This window comes from Labrus mixtus, unplaced genomic scaffold (genome assembly GCF_963584025.1).
Source record: "Labrus mixtus unplaced genomic scaffold, fLabMix1.1 SCAFFOLD_62, whole genome shotgun sequence".
NCBI lineage: Eukaryota > Metazoa > Chordata > Actinopteri > Labriformes > Labridae > Labrus > Labrus mixtus.
Window position 1 is genome coordinate 52501 of NW_026870147.1, and position 17500 is coordinate 70000.

General features: G+C 42.8%; 21 non-coding genes and 11 pseudogenes across 21 annotated transcripts; all 32 read left to right on the plus strand.

Annotated features, from left to right (window-relative positions):
* Positions 1-80: 80 nt before the first annotated feature.
* Positions 81-199, plus strand: LOC132964430 (5S ribosomal RNA). The gene has a single exon (XR_009669408.1). It is a non-coding gene; the product is annotated as a 5S ribosomal RNA (ribosomal RNA).
* A 121-nt stretch (positions 200-320) lies between these two features.
* Positions 321-439, plus strand: LOC132964533 (5S ribosomal RNA). The gene has a single exon (XR_009669507.1). It is a non-coding gene; the product is annotated as a 5S ribosomal RNA (ribosomal RNA).
* Positions 440-561: 122 nt separating this feature from the next.
* On the plus strand, positions 562-680 carry LOC132964396 (5S ribosomal RNA). The gene has a single exon (XR_009669376.1). It is a non-coding gene; the product is annotated as a 5S ribosomal RNA (ribosomal RNA).
* Positions 681-801: 121 nt separating this feature from the next.
* Positions 802-920, plus strand: LOC132964448 (5S ribosomal RNA). Its single transcript, XR_009669425.1, has one exon. It is a non-coding gene; the product is annotated as a 5S ribosomal RNA (ribosomal RNA).
* Positions 921-1042: 122 nt separating this feature from the next.
* LOC132964007 (5S ribosomal RNA) lies at positions 1043-1151 on the plus strand (annotated as a pseudogene).
* A 121-nt stretch (positions 1152-1272) lies between these two features.
* Positions 1273-1381, plus strand: LOC132963909 (5S ribosomal RNA; annotated as a pseudogene).
* Positions 1382-1503: 122 nt separating this feature from the next.
* Positions 1504-1622, plus strand: LOC132964388 (5S ribosomal RNA). Its single transcript, XR_009669369.1, has one exon. It is a non-coding gene; the product is annotated as a 5S ribosomal RNA (ribosomal RNA).
* Positions 1623-1744: 122 nt separating this feature from the next.
* On the plus strand, positions 1745-1863 carry LOC132964659 (5S ribosomal RNA). The gene has a single exon (XR_009669622.1). It is a non-coding gene; the product is annotated as a 5S ribosomal RNA (ribosomal RNA).
* Positions 1864-1984: 121 nt separating this feature from the next.
* LOC132963947 (5S ribosomal RNA) lies at positions 1985-2093 on the plus strand (annotated as a pseudogene).
* A 6285-nt stretch (positions 2094-8378) lies between these two features.
* Positions 8379-8497, plus strand: LOC132964641 (5S ribosomal RNA). Its single transcript, XR_009669605.1, has one exon. It is a non-coding gene; the product is annotated as a 5S ribosomal RNA (ribosomal RNA).
* Positions 8498-8619: 122 nt separating this feature from the next.
* LOC132964193 (5S ribosomal RNA) lies at positions 8620-8728 on the plus strand (annotated as a pseudogene).
* Positions 8729-8851: 123 nt separating this feature from the next.
* On the plus strand, positions 8852-8970 carry LOC132964679 (5S ribosomal RNA). Its single transcript, XR_009669641.1, has one exon. It is a non-coding gene; the product is annotated as a 5S ribosomal RNA (ribosomal RNA).
* Positions 8971-9091: 121 nt separating this feature from the next.
* LOC132964228 (5S ribosomal RNA) lies at positions 9092-9210 on the plus strand. The gene has a single exon (XR_009669218.1). It is a non-coding gene; the product is annotated as a 5S ribosomal RNA (ribosomal RNA).
* A 122-nt stretch (positions 9211-9332) lies between these two features.
* On the plus strand, positions 9333-9441 carry LOC132963948 (5S ribosomal RNA; annotated as a pseudogene).
* A 122-nt stretch (positions 9442-9563) lies between these two features.
* LOC132964283 (5S ribosomal RNA) lies at positions 9564-9682 on the plus strand. The gene has a single exon (XR_009669270.1). It is a non-coding gene; the product is annotated as a 5S ribosomal RNA (ribosomal RNA).
* Positions 9683-9804: 122 nt separating this feature from the next.
* LOC132963896 (5S ribosomal RNA) lies at positions 9805-9923 on the plus strand. The gene has a single exon (XR_009669166.1). It is a non-coding gene; the product is annotated as a 5S ribosomal RNA (ribosomal RNA).
* Positions 9924-10044: 121 nt separating this feature from the next.
* LOC132964446 (5S ribosomal RNA) lies at positions 10045-10163 on the plus strand. Its single transcript, XR_009669423.1, has one exon. It is a non-coding gene; the product is annotated as a 5S ribosomal RNA (ribosomal RNA).
* A 122-nt stretch (positions 10164-10285) lies between these two features.
* LOC132963986 (5S ribosomal RNA) lies at positions 10286-10404 on the plus strand (annotated as a pseudogene).
* Positions 10405-10527: 123 nt separating this feature from the next.
* On the plus strand, positions 10528-10636 carry LOC132964101 (5S ribosomal RNA; annotated as a pseudogene).
* A 121-nt stretch (positions 10637-10757) lies between these two features.
* On the plus strand, positions 10758-10876 carry LOC132964661 (5S ribosomal RNA). Its single transcript, XR_009669624.1, has one exon. It is a non-coding gene; the product is annotated as a 5S ribosomal RNA (ribosomal RNA).
* A 122-nt stretch (positions 10877-10998) lies between these two features.
* On the plus strand, positions 10999-11117 carry LOC132964416 (5S ribosomal RNA). The gene has a single exon (XR_009669395.1). It is a non-coding gene; the product is annotated as a 5S ribosomal RNA (ribosomal RNA).
* Positions 11118-11238: 121 nt separating this feature from the next.
* Positions 11239-11357, plus strand: LOC132964320 (5S ribosomal RNA). Its single transcript, XR_009669304.1, has one exon. It is a non-coding gene; the product is annotated as a 5S ribosomal RNA (ribosomal RNA).
* A 122-nt stretch (positions 11358-11479) lies between these two features.
* On the plus strand, positions 11480-11598 carry LOC132964353 (5S ribosomal RNA). Its single transcript, XR_009669335.1, has one exon. It is a non-coding gene; the product is annotated as a 5S ribosomal RNA (ribosomal RNA).
* Positions 11599-11706: 108 nt separating this feature from the next.
* Positions 11707-11815, plus strand: LOC132963969 (5S ribosomal RNA; annotated as a pseudogene).
* Positions 11816-11936: 121 nt separating this feature from the next.
* LOC132964182 (5S ribosomal RNA) lies at positions 11937-12045 on the plus strand (annotated as a pseudogene).
* A 123-nt stretch (positions 12046-12168) lies between these two features.
* On the plus strand, positions 12169-12277 carry LOC132964026 (5S ribosomal RNA; annotated as a pseudogene).
* A 352-nt stretch (positions 12278-12629) lies between these two features.
* LOC132964467 (5S ribosomal RNA) lies at positions 12630-12748 on the plus strand. Its single transcript, XR_009669443.1, has one exon. It is a non-coding gene; the product is annotated as a 5S ribosomal RNA (ribosomal RNA).
* A 121-nt stretch (positions 12749-12869) lies between these two features.
* Positions 12870-12988, plus strand: LOC132964612 (5S ribosomal RNA). Its single transcript, XR_009669580.1, has one exon. It is a non-coding gene; the product is annotated as a 5S ribosomal RNA (ribosomal RNA).
* Positions 12989-13111: 123 nt separating this feature from the next.
* Positions 13112-13230, plus strand: LOC132964461 (5S ribosomal RNA). Its single transcript, XR_009669437.1, has one exon. It is a non-coding gene; the product is annotated as a 5S ribosomal RNA (ribosomal RNA).
* Positions 13231-13352: 122 nt separating this feature from the next.
* On the plus strand, positions 13353-13471 carry LOC132964506 (5S ribosomal RNA). Its single transcript, XR_009669481.1, has one exon. It is a non-coding gene; the product is annotated as a 5S ribosomal RNA (ribosomal RNA).
* Positions 13472-13591: 120 nt separating this feature from the next.
* LOC132963999 (5S ribosomal RNA) lies at positions 13592-13700 on the plus strand (annotated as a pseudogene).
* Positions 13701-14054: 354 nt separating this feature from the next.
* On the plus strand, positions 14055-14173 carry LOC132964186 (5S ribosomal RNA). The gene has a single exon (XR_009669194.1). It is a non-coding gene; the product is annotated as a 5S ribosomal RNA (ribosomal RNA).
* Positions 14174-17500: the final 3327 nt, after the last annotated feature.

The window sequence follows — 17500 nt, forward strand, 5'->3', positions numbered from 1 at the left end:
GACATATTCACATGTCCAAAAATTTAGCCAGAATCAAGGGCATGACATCTTTAAAAGGCCCCTTTCTGCACACAATAATGGCTTACGGCCATACCACCCTGAACACGCCCGATCTCGTCCGATCTCGGAAGCTATGCAGGGTCGGGCCTGGTTAGTACTTGGATGGGAGACCGCCTAGGAATACCAGGTGCTGTAAGCTTTTTCATTTTTTTGATCATATATTTTTTTTTATCATATAGAGACATATTCACATGTCCAAAAATTCAGCCAGAATCAAGGGCATGACATCTTTAAAAGGCCCCTTTCTGCACACAATAATGGCTTACGGCCATACCACCCTGAACATGCCCGATCTCGTCTGATCTCAGAAGCTAAGCAGGGTCGGGTCTGGTTAGTACTTGGATGGGAGACCGCCTGGGAATACCAGGTGCTGTAAGCTTTTTCATTTTGTTTGATCATATGTTTTTTTTTATCATATAGAGACATATTCACATGTCCAAAAATTCAGCCAGAATCAAGGGCATGACATCTTTAAAAGGCCCCTTTCTGCACACAATAATGGCTTACGGCCATACCACCCTGAACACGCCCGATCTCGTCTGATCTCGGAAGCTAAGCAGGGTCGGGCCTGGTTAGTACTTGGATGGGAGACATCCTGGGAATACCAGGTGCTGTAAGCTTTTTCATTTTTTTTGATCATATGTTTTTTTTATCATATAGAGACATATTCACATGTCCAAAAATTCAGCCAGAATCAAGGGCAAGACATCTTTAAAAGGCCCCTCTCTGCACACAATAATGGCTTACAGCCATACCACCCTGAACACGCCTGATCTCGTCCGATCTCGGAAGCTAAGCCGGGTAGGGCCTGGTTAGTACTTGGATGGGAGACCGCCTGGGAATACCAGGTGCTGTAAGTTTTTTCATTTTTTTGATCATATGTTTTTTTTTTATCATATAGAGACATATTCACATGTCCAAAAATTCAGCCAGAATCAAGGGCATGACATCTTTAAAAGGCGCCTTTCTGCATACAATAATGGCTTACGGCCAAACCACCCTGAACACGCCCGATCTCAGAAGCTAAGCAGGGTCGGGCCTGGTTAGTACTTGGATGGGAGACCGCCTGGGAATACCAGGTGCTATAAGCTTTTTCATTTTTTTTGATCATATGTTTTTTTTATCATATAGAGACATATTCACATGTCCAAAAATTCAGCCAGAATCAAGGGCATGACATCTTTAAAAGGCCCCTGTCTGCACACAATAATGGCTTACGGCCATACTACCCTGAACACGCCCGATCTCGGAAGCTAAGCAAGGTCAGGCCTGGTTAGTACTTGGATGGGAGACCGCCTGGGAATACCAGGTGCTGTAAGCTTTTTCATTTTTTTGATCATATGTTTTTTTTTTTTCATATAGAGACATATTCACATGTCCAAAAATTCAGCCAGAATCAAGGGCATGACATCTTTAAAAGGCCCCTTTCTTCACACAATAATGACTTATGGCCATACCACCCTGAACATGCCCGATCTCGTCCGATCTCGGAAGCTAAGCAGGGTCGGGCCTGGTTAGTACTTGGATGGGAGACCGCCTGGGAATACCAGGTGCTATAAGCTTTTTCATTTTTTTGATCATATGTTTTTTTTTTTTCATATAGAGACATATTCACATGTCCAAAAATTCAGCCAGAATCAAGGGCATGACATCTTTAAAAGGCCCCTTTCTGCACACAATAATGGCTTATGGCCATACCACCCTGAACACGCCCGATCTCGTCCGATCTCGGAAGCTAAGCAGGGTCGGGCCTGGTTAGTACTTGGATGGGAGACCGCCTGGGAATACCAGGTGCTGTAAGCTTTTTCATTTTTTTGATGATATGTTTTTTTTTATCATATAGAGACATATTCACATGTCCAAAAATTCAGCCAGAATCAAGGGCATGACATCTTTAAAAGGCCCCTGTCTGCACACAATAATGGCTTACGGCCATACCACCCTGAACACGCCCGATCTCGGAAGCTAAGCAAGGTCAGGCCTGGTTAGTACTTGGATGGGAGACCGCCTGGGAATACCAGGTGCTGTAAGCTTTTTCATTTTTTTGATCATATGTTTTTTTTTTATCATATAGAGACATATTCACATGTCCAAAAATTCAGCCAGAATCAAGGGCATGACATCTTTAAAAGGCCCCTTTCTGCACACAATAACAGCTTACGGCCATACCACCCTGAACACGCCCCTTTTGCTGTCAGAGTTTGTGTGGTGCTGAAGGAGAGCTGACGTGTCAGTACTGAGCAGGACAGCTGGACTAATTTGTTTCTTTTTTGGATGCGTTTTGGATTCATTTAAATACCTCAGATTGTGAGTGAATGTCCCCCAGCAGTCACTGACTGTTAGGGGGATCGTTTTTCTTTTCACCTTTTTTTCCTGTTTTTTTTCCACAATTTTGTGAAGAATTTTTGTTTTTTTTTGAATGTTTGCTCGTATGTCGCGAGCAAACTCACACGGACGGATCACAAAGATGACAGGACCACGGACTGGAGAGATGGAAAAAGGAAAAGAGAACGGACAACAACGTGAACAAACAAACATGGCACTGAAACAAAGGAATGGATTAAACGACAACGAGAAGAACGACGGACAAAAAGGACGGATGAAAACGGCAAATGAAACAGGGAACGGAATGGATGACGGAGAGAGAGGAAGAGAGAGGAGCGGCGGGCTGATTGCTCCGCATGCAGAGAATGGGAGAGGTGGCGAGAGAGCAGAAAAAGAGGAAGCAAAAGTGTCTTTTGAGAGAAAACTAACACTAAACATTGAAATGGTGGGAGACAAAGTTCCTCTAAATCACGTCATGAGCAACATAAAAATGATCTGTGGGGGCCTGCTGGCGTGCAGAACCCTGGGACCTGAAAAACTGGAGGTGACGGTGAGCAACATTAAAGGAAAGGAAAGGCTGCTGGATGGATTTAAAATCGGAGAGACCAGAGTCGTGGCGAGAGAACTAAATAATGATGAGCTGGTGGTGTCTTTTTTAAACCTGCCAGCGTATATCACAGATGAAGAAATAGTTTGGAAGCTGACGGGATGGGGAGTGAAACCGACATCACCAATAAAACGCAGAATGTGGCCTGGAACAATGATAGCTGACGGAACGAGGTTTGTCCGGGTCAGATTTAATGACCAGGTACAGTCACTCCCTTACTCCACAAAGTTTAACACTGTGATGGGGAACGAATACTTTAGAGTAATACATGATAGACAACAAAAAGTGTGCAGGATGTGCATCCAGCCGGGACACATCCTGAGAGAGTGTCCAGAATTTATGTGCCACAACTGTGGGGTGCAGGGACACTTTGCGCGAGAGTGCAGCGCGAACAGCACAAAATGCACAAACTGTAAAAAAAGAGAAAATGAATGTGAGTGTGTGAACGGAGAGGAAAGCAAGAACGAGGTGGAGGATGTGTACGAGGATGAAGACGAGGCGGAGGAGGTGTACGAGGAGGAGGCGGAGGAGAAGGAGGTGATCGGAGCAAGCAGGAAGGAGATCAGAGAAGACGAGAACAGTGACGGAGAAATGGAGCAGAGCGGAGAGAGCGGAGGAGAACGGGCGTCAGAGTGCGAGCTGGAGACGCCGGAGCTGGCTGGAGAGGGAGGACAGCAGAAGCAGCGAAAAACGAGCGAGAGAGGGAAAAAAGGAGACGGAAGGGACGTGGCAGAAGACCCGGGGGTAAGCATGAGCACTGAGGGGAGGGAGATGCCTGAGAGTGGTGTTGGACAGGCGGGAGGGAGAAAAATCACGCTAAATAATACGGGTAAAAGCACCAGTCCCAATGAAACGGACAGCGAAATGGATGTGAGTGAACTGGCGAGTGCGCAAAAAAGACTAAGTCTTGGACAACGAAAAAAGTTGGTGAAAAAATTGAAATGTAAGGACAAATAATGACTGACAATAACCCCTGTAAATCCGTTTTTTTTGTTTTTATTTTTATGATAATGGCCTTTAATTTATTTTCGATAAACGTGAATGGACTAAGGAACAAAGAAAAAAGACATGCGATTCTTTCCTTGCAGAATGACGTTTTGTGCCTGCAGGAGACCAGGTGGGATGATTCCCTGGTGGAAGACATAAAAAAAGACTTTGTGGGCCATATTTTCTGCTCCAATGGCACGTCGAGGGCGAGAGGAGTGGCGGTTTTAGTCAAAACGGGTCGGGTAACAGGGGTAAATTTGGTTTATGGAGACAAAGAAGGAAGAATAATAGTAATAGACTGTGTGTATGAAACGAAAAATATAAGAATCATAAATATATATGCACCGAATGGAGAAAAAGAAAGGAAAACATTCTTCATTGCAATAAGCAAATGGTGGGAAAGGAATTGTATAATAATCGGTGACTTTAATGTGGCGATGACACCCACCGATGTGTCAAAAAATAATGTGTTTAAGGGGGATGTGAGCAGGGGGACACTTAAAGATATAATGATAACGAAACAATGCATTGATATTTGGAGATTGCTACATCCATGGGAGAGGGTGTTCTCCAGGAGACAAATTGTACTGAATAGATTAAAACAATCTAGAATAGATTATGCTTTGGTGACATGCGAGGTAGTGAGGTGGATTAAAGAAGTTGAATATAAAACTAATATGTGGAGCGATCACGCTGGAATAGAAATCACGTTTAGAAAAGAAACGAATGTACGTAAAGGAGGGATATGGTGCTTTAATGCAAGCTTGCTGGATGATGGAATGTTTGTGAAAAGTATGGAAAGATTGTTGAATGATGTGGGATATGAGTGGAATGAGAGTGAAGATATGAATGTGTGGTGGGATAGCGTAAAAGTCAGAATTAAAAAAAAGTGTATCAATTATAGTAAAGAGAAAAAGTGGAGAGAAAATAGAAAGGAAGAGAATTTGAGAAAACAACTAAGTGAGGAAATAGCATCGCTTGACAGTGTAGATAATGTAGATGTCGAAAAATACATACATTTAAAAGAACAGTTGGGAGTGATTGAACTTAAAAAGAGTAGGGGTGCAGCCATTAGGAGTAAAATACAATATATGTATGAGGGGGAGAGGAGTACAGCCTTTTTTTTAGGTCTGGAAAAACAAAAACAAAAAAGAACAGAAATAAACGAATTATTAAATGAAGCAGGTAAAAGTGTGACAGATAAAAAGGGAATTTTAGAAATAGTAAAGGGCTATTATGAAAGCCTGTTTTCGAGACAGGAGTGTGATAGCGTGAGTGTGAACAGAGCTTTGGGTGCCTTAAAGAAAAAACTAAGCGAGGACGATAAAATGTGGTGTGATTGTGAGTTTACAGAGGGAGAAATCAGAAGTGCTTTAGAGGGGTTAAACAAAAACAAAAGTCCTGGGAGCGATGGCCTAACTGCGGAATTCTACCAAGCTTTCAAAGAGCAGCTGGTGCCCTTGGTGAACAAATTGAGTAAATATATGGAAAAAGTGAAACATATACCAAAAAGTTTAGGGGAAGGGGTGGTTACTATTTTTTACAAAAACAAGGGGGACAATAAAAATCTGGACAACTACAGACCAATCAGCCTACTCAACACAGACTACAAAATCATAGCGAAAACAATAGCCAATAGAATCAGGGAGGTAATAGGAACAATCATAGAACAAACACAATCATACAGTATACCAAACAGAGACATAGCAGACTCAATCATTTCAATAAAACAGACGGTCAGGGATATGGAAGGGGAGGGGGGAATATGGCTAGGGATTGATTTAAATAAAGCTTTTGACAGAGTAGATCACGGGTTCATGGGGAAGGTGTTAGAGAAGTTTGGATTCGGGGAGAGAATGAGAGAATGGATAAATATGTTGTATACAGGAGCGGAAAGCAAGATAAAATGTAACGGGGAACTAACTGATTCTTTTAAAATATCAAGGTCAGTGAGACAAGGATGTCCGATGTCAGCGCTGTTGTACAGCTTGGTAGCAGAGCCGCTGGCAGCACTGATATCGGAAGACGTAAACATAAAAGGTATAGGTAAGGAAAACGTAAAAATAATACAGTATGCAGATGACGTGAATATAATGGTAAAAGGAGAGGAGGATATAGAATTGATATTAAAACATGTACAAACTTATGAAAGAGCATCTGGGGCAAAAGTAAATGAAAATAAGTCAGAAATTATGTTACTAGGTAAGGAATCCAATCTAGTTAATAAGTGGGGATTTAAAACGGTGTGTGAGAGAAGAAAAGTGTTGGGAGTGAATATGGGGAAAAATGAGAATGAATGTGATGATGTAACATGGAAAGAGGTGGTGGGTAAAATTAAAAAAACATTGAATTTGTGGAAAGCGAGGGGTCTATTGTTGAGAGGAAGGGTAGCCGTAACAAATGCTCTCGTGTTGTCCAAAGTGAATCATGCGCTCAGTACTTGTACGCTTCCGGACTGGGCCTTTAAGGAGATTTCAAAGACCATTAGGGACTTTATTTGGAAAAACAAAGCAGCGAGTATAGCTCACAAAACAATAATAGGGGCTAAAGATCAGGGGGGGCTAGCTTTGATTGATTTACTTACAAAAAAAGTAGCACTAAGAGTCAAATTGATAGGCAAATTTATGGACCAGAACCGGAACGTAGTTTGGAAAAACCACTTCAAACAATATCTGTGCAGTTTTGGACTCTACAACGAGGACAACCTGTACCAGATCAATAACCCGGATTCATTTAAACACTTGCCACGGTTTTTCCAGGAAGTACTCAGTGCGTGGTATCAGGTTTCATCCTGGACTGTACCAGAGTGCGGAACGAGAGGGTCAGTGCTACGACTGCCCTTCCTCTCGAGCCCGTATTTTAAAAATGGGGAGAGGGTAATTAAGTGTGAAGCTATGTCGAAAGCGGGATATATTAGAATAAGGGATTTACTGAACTGTGGGGGGGATTTTGATTTACAAATGGTGGTGAGGGGTTTAAAAAATAAAGGGTGTGTGTGCAGAAAGGATGTGATTGAGAGAGTGTTTGCAAATGTAAAATTGTCTTTGTCGAGCGAATGGGAAAAATTAATCAAAGAGAAGGAGGGAGTGATGCGGGACGATGTGGGGGGGATCTCCCTGTGCCTAGGGGAGAAGAAACACAACATTACAGATGTCACTACAAAAATTTGGTATAGGTGCGCAATCACACATAGAATACAGAAACCCACATCCGAAGTAAAATGGACAGACACATACCCGGACATAACAAGCAACATGATATGGAAGAACATTAACATTCCGCATACACCACATGCAATATTTGACCTAGATTTCAAACTGAGGCACAGGAGGATCTTCACCTGCATCGTCCTGCATCAGATCCATAAGGAGAGGTATGAAAGAAAGTGTTGTGTATGTGAAAGTACGGATGAGGATTTAATACATTTGTTTGTTACGTGTGGGGAATTGGTTTATTTTTGGGGAAAAATAAGAGAAATGTTGGGGAAATGCAGTAAGAATGAGTGTTGGAATGAAAGGGGGTGGGAATTGTCGGTGTTGTTGGGGGTGGGAACAAAACAAAAAAATCACAATGTAATGAATATAATTTTGGCTTTTGCAAGAAAAGCGGTTTTTAACAGAAGGAATTATGCACTCTATGAAAGTAAGAAAATGAATGTGTGGAGAATGTTTGTGAATGAATGGAAAGCACATCTTAAATTGTTGTACATAGCGAATGAGAGTGAGTTTGTGAGAATGTTTGTGGAAGGTGCGAATGTGTGTAGAGTAAATGAGGAGGGAATTATGTGGGATGTCTAAATTATTTTGTTTTTGTTTTTTTGGTACGAGGGCTTCTTTTTTGGTCATGGGGAAAATGGGTGATTTGATTTGGTGGTTTTTTTTTCTCAGTGGTTTTTTGAGAATACTGTGGGGTTTTTGTATGTTTTTGTGGTTTGTTTTCAGAGGGGTGTTTGCTTTGGGGGAGGGACTCAGAAGAGTTGTCATGAGTTGGGGGTATCAGGGGTGGTTTGAGTTTTTTTTCCTGATGCTATGTTTTTATTGTTTTTAGGGTGCCGTTTGCGTCAGAGGGGAGGTTTAATTTAGAGGGTGTATGTATTTTAATAGCAATTGTTGTAAATGATGTGAAAGAATTATAAATGTTTTTGTAATTTTGATAATAAAAGATTAAAAAAAAAAAAAAAACACGCCTGATCTCGTCCGATCTCGGAAGCTAAGCAGGGTATGGCCTGGTTAGTACCTGGATGGGAGACCGCCTGGGAATACCAGGTGCTGTAAGTTTTTTCATTTTTTTGATCATATGTTTTTTTTTTATCATATAGAGACTTATTCACATGTCCAAAAATTCAGCCAGAATCAAGGGCATGACATCTTTAAAAGGCCCCTTTCTGCATACAATAATGGCTTACGGCCATACCACCCTGAACACGCCCGATCTCGTCCGATCTCGGAAGCTAAGCAGGGTCGGGCCTGGTTAGTACTTGGATGGGAGACCGCCTGGGAATACCAGGTGCTGTAAGCTTTTTCATTTTTTTTGATCATATGTTTTTTTTTATCATATAGAGACATATTCACATGTCCAAAAATTCAGCCAGAATCAAGGGCATGACATCTTTAAAAGGCCCCTTTCTGCATACAATAATGCCTTACGTCCATACCACCCTGAACTCGTCCGATCTCAGAAGCAAATCAGGGTAGGGCCTGGTTAGTAGTTGGATGGGAGACCGCCTGGGAATACCAGGTGCTGTAAGCTTTTTCATTTTTTTGATCATATGTTTTTTTTTTTATCATATAGAGACATATTCACATGTCCAAAAATTCAGCCAGAATCAAGGGCATAACATCTTTAAAAGGCCCCTGTCTGCACACAATAATGGCTTACGGCCATACCACCCTTAACACGCCCGATCTCGTCCCATCTCAGAAGCTAAGCAGGGTCGGGCCTGGTTAGTACTTGGATGGGAGACCGCCTAGGAATGCCAGGTGCTGTAAGCTTTTTCATTTTTTTGATCATATATTTTTTTTTATCATATAGAGACATATTCACATGTCCAAAAATTCAGCCAGAATCAAGGGCATGACATCTTTAAAAGGCCCCTTTCTGCACACAATAATGGCTTACGGCCATACCACCCTGAACACGCCTGATCTCGTCTGATCTCAGAAGCTAAGCAGGGTCGGGCCTGGTTAGTACTTGGATGGGAGACCGCCTGGGAATACCAGGTGCTGTAAGTTTTTTCATTTTTTTGATCATATGTTTTTTTTTTATCATATAGAGACATATTCACATGTCCAAAAATTCAGCCAGAATCAAGGGCATGACATCTTTAAAAGGCCCCTGTCTGCACACAATAATGGCTTACGGCCATACCACCCTGAACACGCCCGATCTCGGAAGCTAAGCAAGGTCAGGCCTGGTTAGTACTTGGATGGGAGACCGCCTGGGAATACCAGGTGCTGTAAGCTTTTTCATTTTTTTGATCATATGTTTTTTTTTTTTCATATAGAGACATATTCACATGTCCAAAAATTCAGCCAGAATCAAGGGCATGACATCTTTAAAAGGCCCCTTTCTGCACACAATAATGACTTATGGCCATACCACCCTGAACACGCCCGATCTCGTCCGATCTCGGAAGCTAAGCAGGGTCGGGCCTGGTTAGTACTTGGATGGGAGACCGCCTGGGAATACCAGGTGCTATAAGCTTTTTCATTTTTTTGATCATATGTTTTTTTTTTTTCATATAGAGACATATTCACATGTCCAAAAATTCAGCCAGAATCAAGGGCATGACATCTTTAAAAGGCCCCTTTCTGCACACAATAATGGCTTATGGCCATACCACCCTGAACACGCCCGATCTCGTCCGATCTCGGAAGCTAAGCAGGGTCGGGCCTGGTTAGTACTTGGGTGGGAGACCACCTGGGAATACCAGGTGCTGTAAGCTTTTTCATTTTTTTGATGATATGTTTTTTTTTATCATATAGAGACATATTCACATGTCCAAAAATTCAGCCAGAATCAAGGGCATGACATCTTTAAAAGTCCCCTTTCTGCACACAATAATGACTTATGGCCATACCACCCTGAACACGCCCGATCTCGTCCGATCTCGGAAGCTAAGCAAGGTCGGGCCTGGTTAGTACTTGGATGGGAGACCGCCTGGGAATACCAGGTGCTGTAAGCTTTTTCATTTTTTTGATCATATGTTTTTTTTTTATCATATAGAGACATATTCACATGTCCACAAATTCAGCCAGAATCAAGGGCATGACATCTTTAAAAGGCCCCTTTCTGCACACAATAACAGCTTACGGCCATACCACCCTTAACACGCCCGATCTCGTCCGATCTCGGAAACTAAGTAGGGTCGTGCCTGGTTAGTACTTGGATGGGAGACCGCCTGGGAATACCAGATGCTGTAAAAGCTTTTTCATTTTTTTTGATCATATGTTTTTTTTATCATATAGAGACATATTCACATGTCCAAAAATTCAGCCAGAATCAAGGGCATGACATCTTTAAAAGGCCCCTGTCTGCACACAATAATGGCTTACGGCCATACCACCCTGAACACGCCCGATCTAGGAAGCTAAGCAAGGTCAGGCCTGGTTAGTACTTGGATGGGAGACCGCCTTGGAATACCAGGTGCTGTAAGCTTTTTCATTTTTTTGATCATATGTTTTTTTTTATCATATAGAGACATATTCACATGTCCAAAAATTCAGCCAGAATCAAGGGCATGACATCTTTAAAAGGCCCCTGTCTGCACACAATAATGGCTTATGGCCATACCACCCTGAACACTCCTGATCTCGTCCGATCTCGGAAGCTAAGCAGGTTAGGGCCTGTTTAGTACTTGGATGGGAGACCGCCTGGGAATACCAGACGCTGTAAGCTTTTTCATTTTTTTGATCATATATATTTTTTTTATCATATAAAGACATATTCACATGTCCAAAAATTTAGCCAGAATCAAGGGCATGACATCTTTAAAAGGCCCCTTTCTGCACACAATAACAGCTTACGGCCATACCACCCTGAACACGCCCGATCTCGTCCGATCTCGGAAGCTATGCAGGGTCGGGCCTGGTTAGTACTTGGATGGGAGACCACCTAGGAATACCAGGTGCTGTAAGCTTTTTCATTTTTTTGATCATATATTTTTTTTTATCATATAGAGACATATTCACATGTCCAAAAATTCAGCCAGAATCAAGGGCATGACATCTTTAAAAGGCCCCTTTCTGCACACAATAATGGCTTACGGCCATACCACCCTGAACACGCCCGATCTCGTCTGATCTCAGAAGCTAAGCAGGGTCGGGCCTGGTTAGTACTTGGATGGGAGACCGCCTGGGAATACCAGGTGCTGTAAGCTTTTTCATTTTGTTTGATCATATGTTTTTTTTTATCATATAGAGACATATTCACATGTCCAAAAATTCAGCGAGAATCAAGGGCATGACATCTTTAAAAGGCCCCTTTCTGCACACAATAATGGCTTACAGCCATACCACCCTGAACACGCCCGATCTCGTCTGATCTCGGAAGCTAAGCAGGGTCGGGCCTGGTTAGTACTTGGATGGGAGACCTCCTGGGAATACCAGGTGCTGTAAGCTTTTTCATATGTTTTTTTTAACATATAGAGACATATTCACATGTCCAAAAATTCATCCAGAATCAAGGGCATGACATCTTTAAAAGGCCCCTGTCTGCACACAATAATGGCTTACGGCCATACCACCCTGAACACGCCCGATCTCGGAAGCTAAGCAAGGTCAGGCCTGGTTAGTACTTAGATGGGAGACCGCCTGGGAATACCAGGTGCTGTAAGCTTTTTCATTTTTTTGATCATATGTTTTTTTTTATCATATAGAGACATATTCACATGTCCAAAAATTCAGCCAGAATCAAGGGCATGACATCTTTAAAAGGCCCCTTTCTGCACACAATAATGGCTTACGGCCATACAACCCTGAACTCGTCCAATCTCAGAAGGTAAGCAGGGTCGGGCCAGGTTAGTACTTGGATGGGAGACAGCCTGGGAATACCAGGTGCTGTAAGCTTCTTCATTTTTTTGATCATATGTTTTTTTTTTTATCATATAGAGACATATTCACATGTCCAAAAATTCAGCCAGAATCAAGAGCATGACATCTTTAAAAGGCCCCTTTCTGCACACAATAATGGCTTATGGCCATACCACCCTGAACTCGTCCGATCTTGGAAGCTAAGCAGGGTGGGGCCTGGTTAGTACTTGAATGGGAGACCGCCTGGGAATACCAGGTGCTGTAAGCTTTTTCATTTTTTTGATCATATGTTTTTTTTTATCATATAGAGACATATTCACATGTCCTAAAATTCAGCCAGAATCAAGGGCATGACATCTTTAAAAGGCCCCTTTCTGCACACAATAATGGCTTACGGCCATACATCCCTGAACTCATCCAATCTTGGAAGCTAAGCAGGGTCGGGCCTGGTTACTAGTTTGATGGGAGACTGCCTGGGAATACCAGGTGCTGAAAGCTTTTTCATTTTTTTGATCATACGTTTTTTTTTTATCATATAGAGACATATTCACATGTCCAAAAATTCAGCCAGAATCAAGGGCATGACATCTTTAAAAGGCCCCTTTCTGCACACAATAACAGCTTATGGCCATACCATCCTGAACACGCCCGTTCTCGTCCGATCTCGGAAGCTAAGCAGGGTCGGGCCTGGTTAGTACTTGGATGGGAGACCGCCTGGGAATACCAGGTGCTGTAAGCTTTTTCATTTTTTTGATGATATGTTTTTTTTTATCATATAGAGACATATTCACATGTCCAAAAATTCAGCCAGAATCAAGGGCATGACATCTTTAAAAGGCCCCTTTCTGCACACAATAATGGCTTACGGCCATACCACCCTGAACACGCCCAATCTCGTCCAATCTCAGAAGCTAAGCAGGGTCGGGCCTGGTTAGTACTTGGATGGGAGACCGCCTGGGAATACCAGGTGCTGTAAGCTTTTTCATTTTTTTGATCATATGTTTTTTTTTTTATCATATAGAGACATATTCACATGTCCAAAAATTCAGCCAGAATCAAGGGCATGACATCTTTAAAAGGCCCCTGTCTGCACACAATAATGACTTATGGCCATACCACCCTGAACACGCCCGATCTCGTCCGATCTCGGAAGCTAAGCAGGGTCGGTCCTGGTTAGTACTTGGATGGGAGACCGCCTGGGAATACCAGGTGCTATAAGCTTTTTCATTTTTTTGATCATATGTTTTTTTTTTATCATAGAGAGACATATTCACATGTCCAAAAATTCAGCCAGAATCAAGGGCATGACATCTTTAAAAGGCCCCTGTCTGCACACAATAATGGCTTACGGCCATACCACCCTGAACACGCCCGATCTCTTCCGATCTCGGAAGCTAAGCAAGGTCAGGCCTGGTTAGTACTTGGATGGGAGACCGCCTGGGAATACCAGGTGCTGTAAGCTTTTTCATTTTTTTGATCATATGTTTTTTTTTTATCATATAGAGACATATTCACATGTCCAAAAATTCAGCCAGAATCAAGGGAATGACATCTTTAAGGCCCATTTCTGCACACAATTATGGCTTATGGCCATACCACCCTGAACTCGTCCGATCTCGGAAGCTAAGCATGGTCGGGCCTGGTTAGTACTTGGATGGGAGACCGCCTGGGAATACCAGGTGCTGTAAGCTTTTTCATTTTGTTTGATCATATGTTTTTTTTTATCATATAGAGACATATTCACATGTCCAAAAATTCAGCCAGAATCAAGGGCATGAGATCTTTAAAAGGCCCCTTTCTGCACACAATAATGGCTTAAGGACATACCACCCTGAACTTGTCCGATCTCGGAAGCTAAGCAGCGTCTGGCCTGGTTAGTACTTGGATGGGAGACCGCCTGGGAATACCAGGTGCTGTAAGCTTTTTCATTTTTTTTGATCATATGTTCTTTTTTTATCATATAGAGACATATTCACATGTCCAAAAATTCAGCCAGAATCAAGGGCATGAGATCTTTAAAAGGCCCCTGTCTGCACACAATAACAGCTTACGGCCATACCACCCTGAACACGCCTGATCTCGTCTGATCTCGGAAGCTAAGCAGGGTAGGGCCTGGTTAGTACTTGGATGGGAGACCGCCTGGGAATACCAGGTGCTGTAAGCTTTTTCATTTTTTTGATCATATGTTTTTTTTTTATCATATAGAGACATATTCACATGTCCAAAAATTCAGCCAGAATCAAGGGCATAACATCTTTAAAAGGCCCCTGTCTGCACACAATAATGGCTTACGGCCATACCACCCTTAACACGCCCGATCTCGTCCCATCTCGGAAGCTAAGCAGGGTCAACTTTTATCAATCAATCAATCAACTTTTATTTGTATAGCGTCAACTCATAACAAGTGTTATCTCGAGACACTTTACAAGAAGCAGGTAAAATACCTTACTCATTGTCTTTTAACATTACAAAAGAGCAGGTAAAAGACCTTACTCATTGTTATGTTACAAAAAGCAGGTAAAGGACCTTACTTATTGCTATGTTACAAAGATCCGGCCTATCCATCATGAGCACTTTAGCAAAGCAGCAAAAGTTACAGTGGTAAGAAAAAACTGCCTTATTAAAAGGCAGAAATCTTCGGCCGGATCCCCGGCTCATGACGAAACAGTCTTCACAGGCCTAGACTGCGCCGGGCTTGGAAAGGGATAGGGGGAGAGATGGGATAAGATGCAGGAAGAGGGATAGAGAGCAAGGGGGTGGGGGGAGGTAGACCGTCCATCAGCAATCCGGTGGGGAGGGGAGGGGGTGTGGGGGGTTGTTCTGGCAGGCCGCCAACCCACGATCCGGTGGGGAGGGGGTAGTGGTGGGGTGGGGGTTGTTCTGGCAAGCCGTCAACCGATGATCTTGAGGAGCCTAGGGGAGCTCAAGAGCTCCCAGGAAAGTAGGTGGTTAGTGACTGAGATTTATAGATAGATACATGCAGTAATATGATGTACTGTATATGCATAGAGAGAGAGAGAGAGAGAGAGAGAGAGAGAGGAGCTCAAGGTGCCAGTTCCCCCGGTAGTCTAAGCCTATAGCAGCATAACTAAGAGCTGGTCTACACCAGCACCAGCCCTAACTATAAGATTTATCAAAAAGGAAAGTTTTAAGTCTAATCTTAAAAATACAGACTGTGTCTGCCTCCCGGACCCCGGCTGGAAGGCGGTTCCAGAGGAGAGGAGCCCGATAACTGAAGGCTTTACCCCCCATAGTACACTTGGAGACTGTAGGTACCACCAGCAGGCCTGCACTCCGGGACCGCAACGCTCTCAAGGGACAGTACGGCACTAGTAGCTCCTTAAGATAAGATGGTGCCTGGCCATTTAGAGCTTTGTAGGTGAGAAGAAGGATCTTGAATTCTATTCTAGACTGTATAGGGAGCCAGTGCAGAGAAGCCAGGACAGGAGTAATGTGGTCCCATTTCCTGGTTCTGGTCAGTACACGAGCTGCAGCATTCTGGACCCGTTGAAGAGTCTTTAGAGATTTGCCAGAGCACCCTGACAAAAGAGAGTTACAATAATCCAGTCTGGAGGTAACAAATGCATGAACTAGTTTTTCTGCATCACTTTGCGACAGGATATTCCTGATCTTGGATATATTACGAAGGTGAAAGTAGGCTGTTCTTGAAACTTGACTGATGTGAGAGCTAAAAGACATATCTTGATCAGAAATAACTCCGAGATTCCTAACAGTGGTGCTAGATGCCAGGCTGATGTCATTAAGGACAGTCACATCACTAGAAAAAGTCTCTCTGAGGTTCTTAGGGCCTAGCACAATAACTTCAGTCTTGTCTGAGTTAAGTAGCAAAAAATTTCTGGTCATCCAGGTCCTAACGTCCTTAAGGCATGTTTCTAGCTGACATAACTGACTGGTACCATCGGGCTTCATTGATACATAAAGCTGAGTATCATCTGCATAACAATGAAACTGTATGGAGTGTTTCCTCATAATATTTCCCAGAGGAAGCATATATAATGTAAAAAGAATTGGTCCAAGCACTGAACCTTGTGGGACTCCATGGCAAACTTTAGTGTGCATAGAGGACTCATCATTAACATGTACAAACTGAGATCGGTCTGATGAGTAGGATTCAAACCAACTTAAAGCAGTTCCTGTAATTCCAAGCAAATGCTCCAGTCTGTACAACAGGATCCGATGGTCAATGGTGTCAAAAGCAGCACTAAGATCTAACAAGACGAGCACAGACAGAAGTCCCCTGTCTGAGGCTAGAAGTAGATCGTTTGTAACTCTAACTAGTGCAGTCTCAGTGCTATGGTGGACTCTAAATCCTGACTGGAACTCTTCAAATAAACTGTTGTCATGGAGAAAGTCACACAGCTGTTTAGCTACCACCTTCTCCAGGATCTTCGAGATAAAAGGAAGGTTGGATATAGGTCTGTAGTTAGCCAGAGTTCCTGAGTCCAGAGTAGGCTTTTTAAGTAGAGGTTTGATTACCGCTACTTTAAATGTCTGTGGTACATAGCCTGCCAGTAAAGACATATTGATCATATCTAATATGGAGTTGCTAACTAAGGGAAAGACTTCCTTAAACAGCTTGGTTGGGATTGGGTCCAAAATACAGGTTGACGGTTTCGATGCAGAAAAAATGGAATGTAGCTCTGAAAGGTCGATTGGAGAAAAACAGTCGAGACTAATATCTGGTCCTGGAACTGTCTCTGCCGCAACAGACGTATCTGCACCAGGTAAGGGCAGGAGGTTACCAATTTTGTCTCTGATGTCTAGAACTTTGTTGTTGAAAAAGCTAAGGAAATCATTACTGCTGAGGGCTAGAGGAATACAAGGCTCAATGGAGCCATGACTCTCTGTCAGCCTGGCTACAGTGCTGAAAAGGTATCTAGGATTGCCTTTGTTTTCCTCGATTAGAGAGGAGTAGTAGGCAGCTCGGGCGTGACGTAGAGCCTTCATATATCTTCTATGACTATCCTGCCAGAAAAAACGAGATTCTACCGTTTTGGTCGAACGCCATATTCTTTCAAAATTCCGTGATGATTGTTTCAGAGTACGGGTTTCTGAGTTGAACCATGGAGCCACTCTCCGCCGCTTGACAACCTTCTGTTTCAGGGGAGCAATCGAATCCAGAGTAACTCTCAGCGAATCCACTGCACTATCAACAAACTGATCTAGCTGAGAGGGACTAAAGCTATCGTAAGAGTTTCCAACTGGGTTGAAACACGGTACTGAATCAAAAACAGCTGAAATAGCTTCCTTAAATCTAGCCACAGCACTATCCGACAAACTTCTAGAAAGCACACCTCTTCCAGGCAGAGGTAATTCTAGTAGGACAAAATCAAATGTAATAAAAAAATGGTCTGATAGCAGAGGATTTTCTAGGAAAACTGTAAGGTTATGGATTTCAATTCCATAAGCTAAAACAAGATCCAGGGTGTGGTTAAAATGATGAGTAGGTTCGTTTACACCCTGGGTGAAA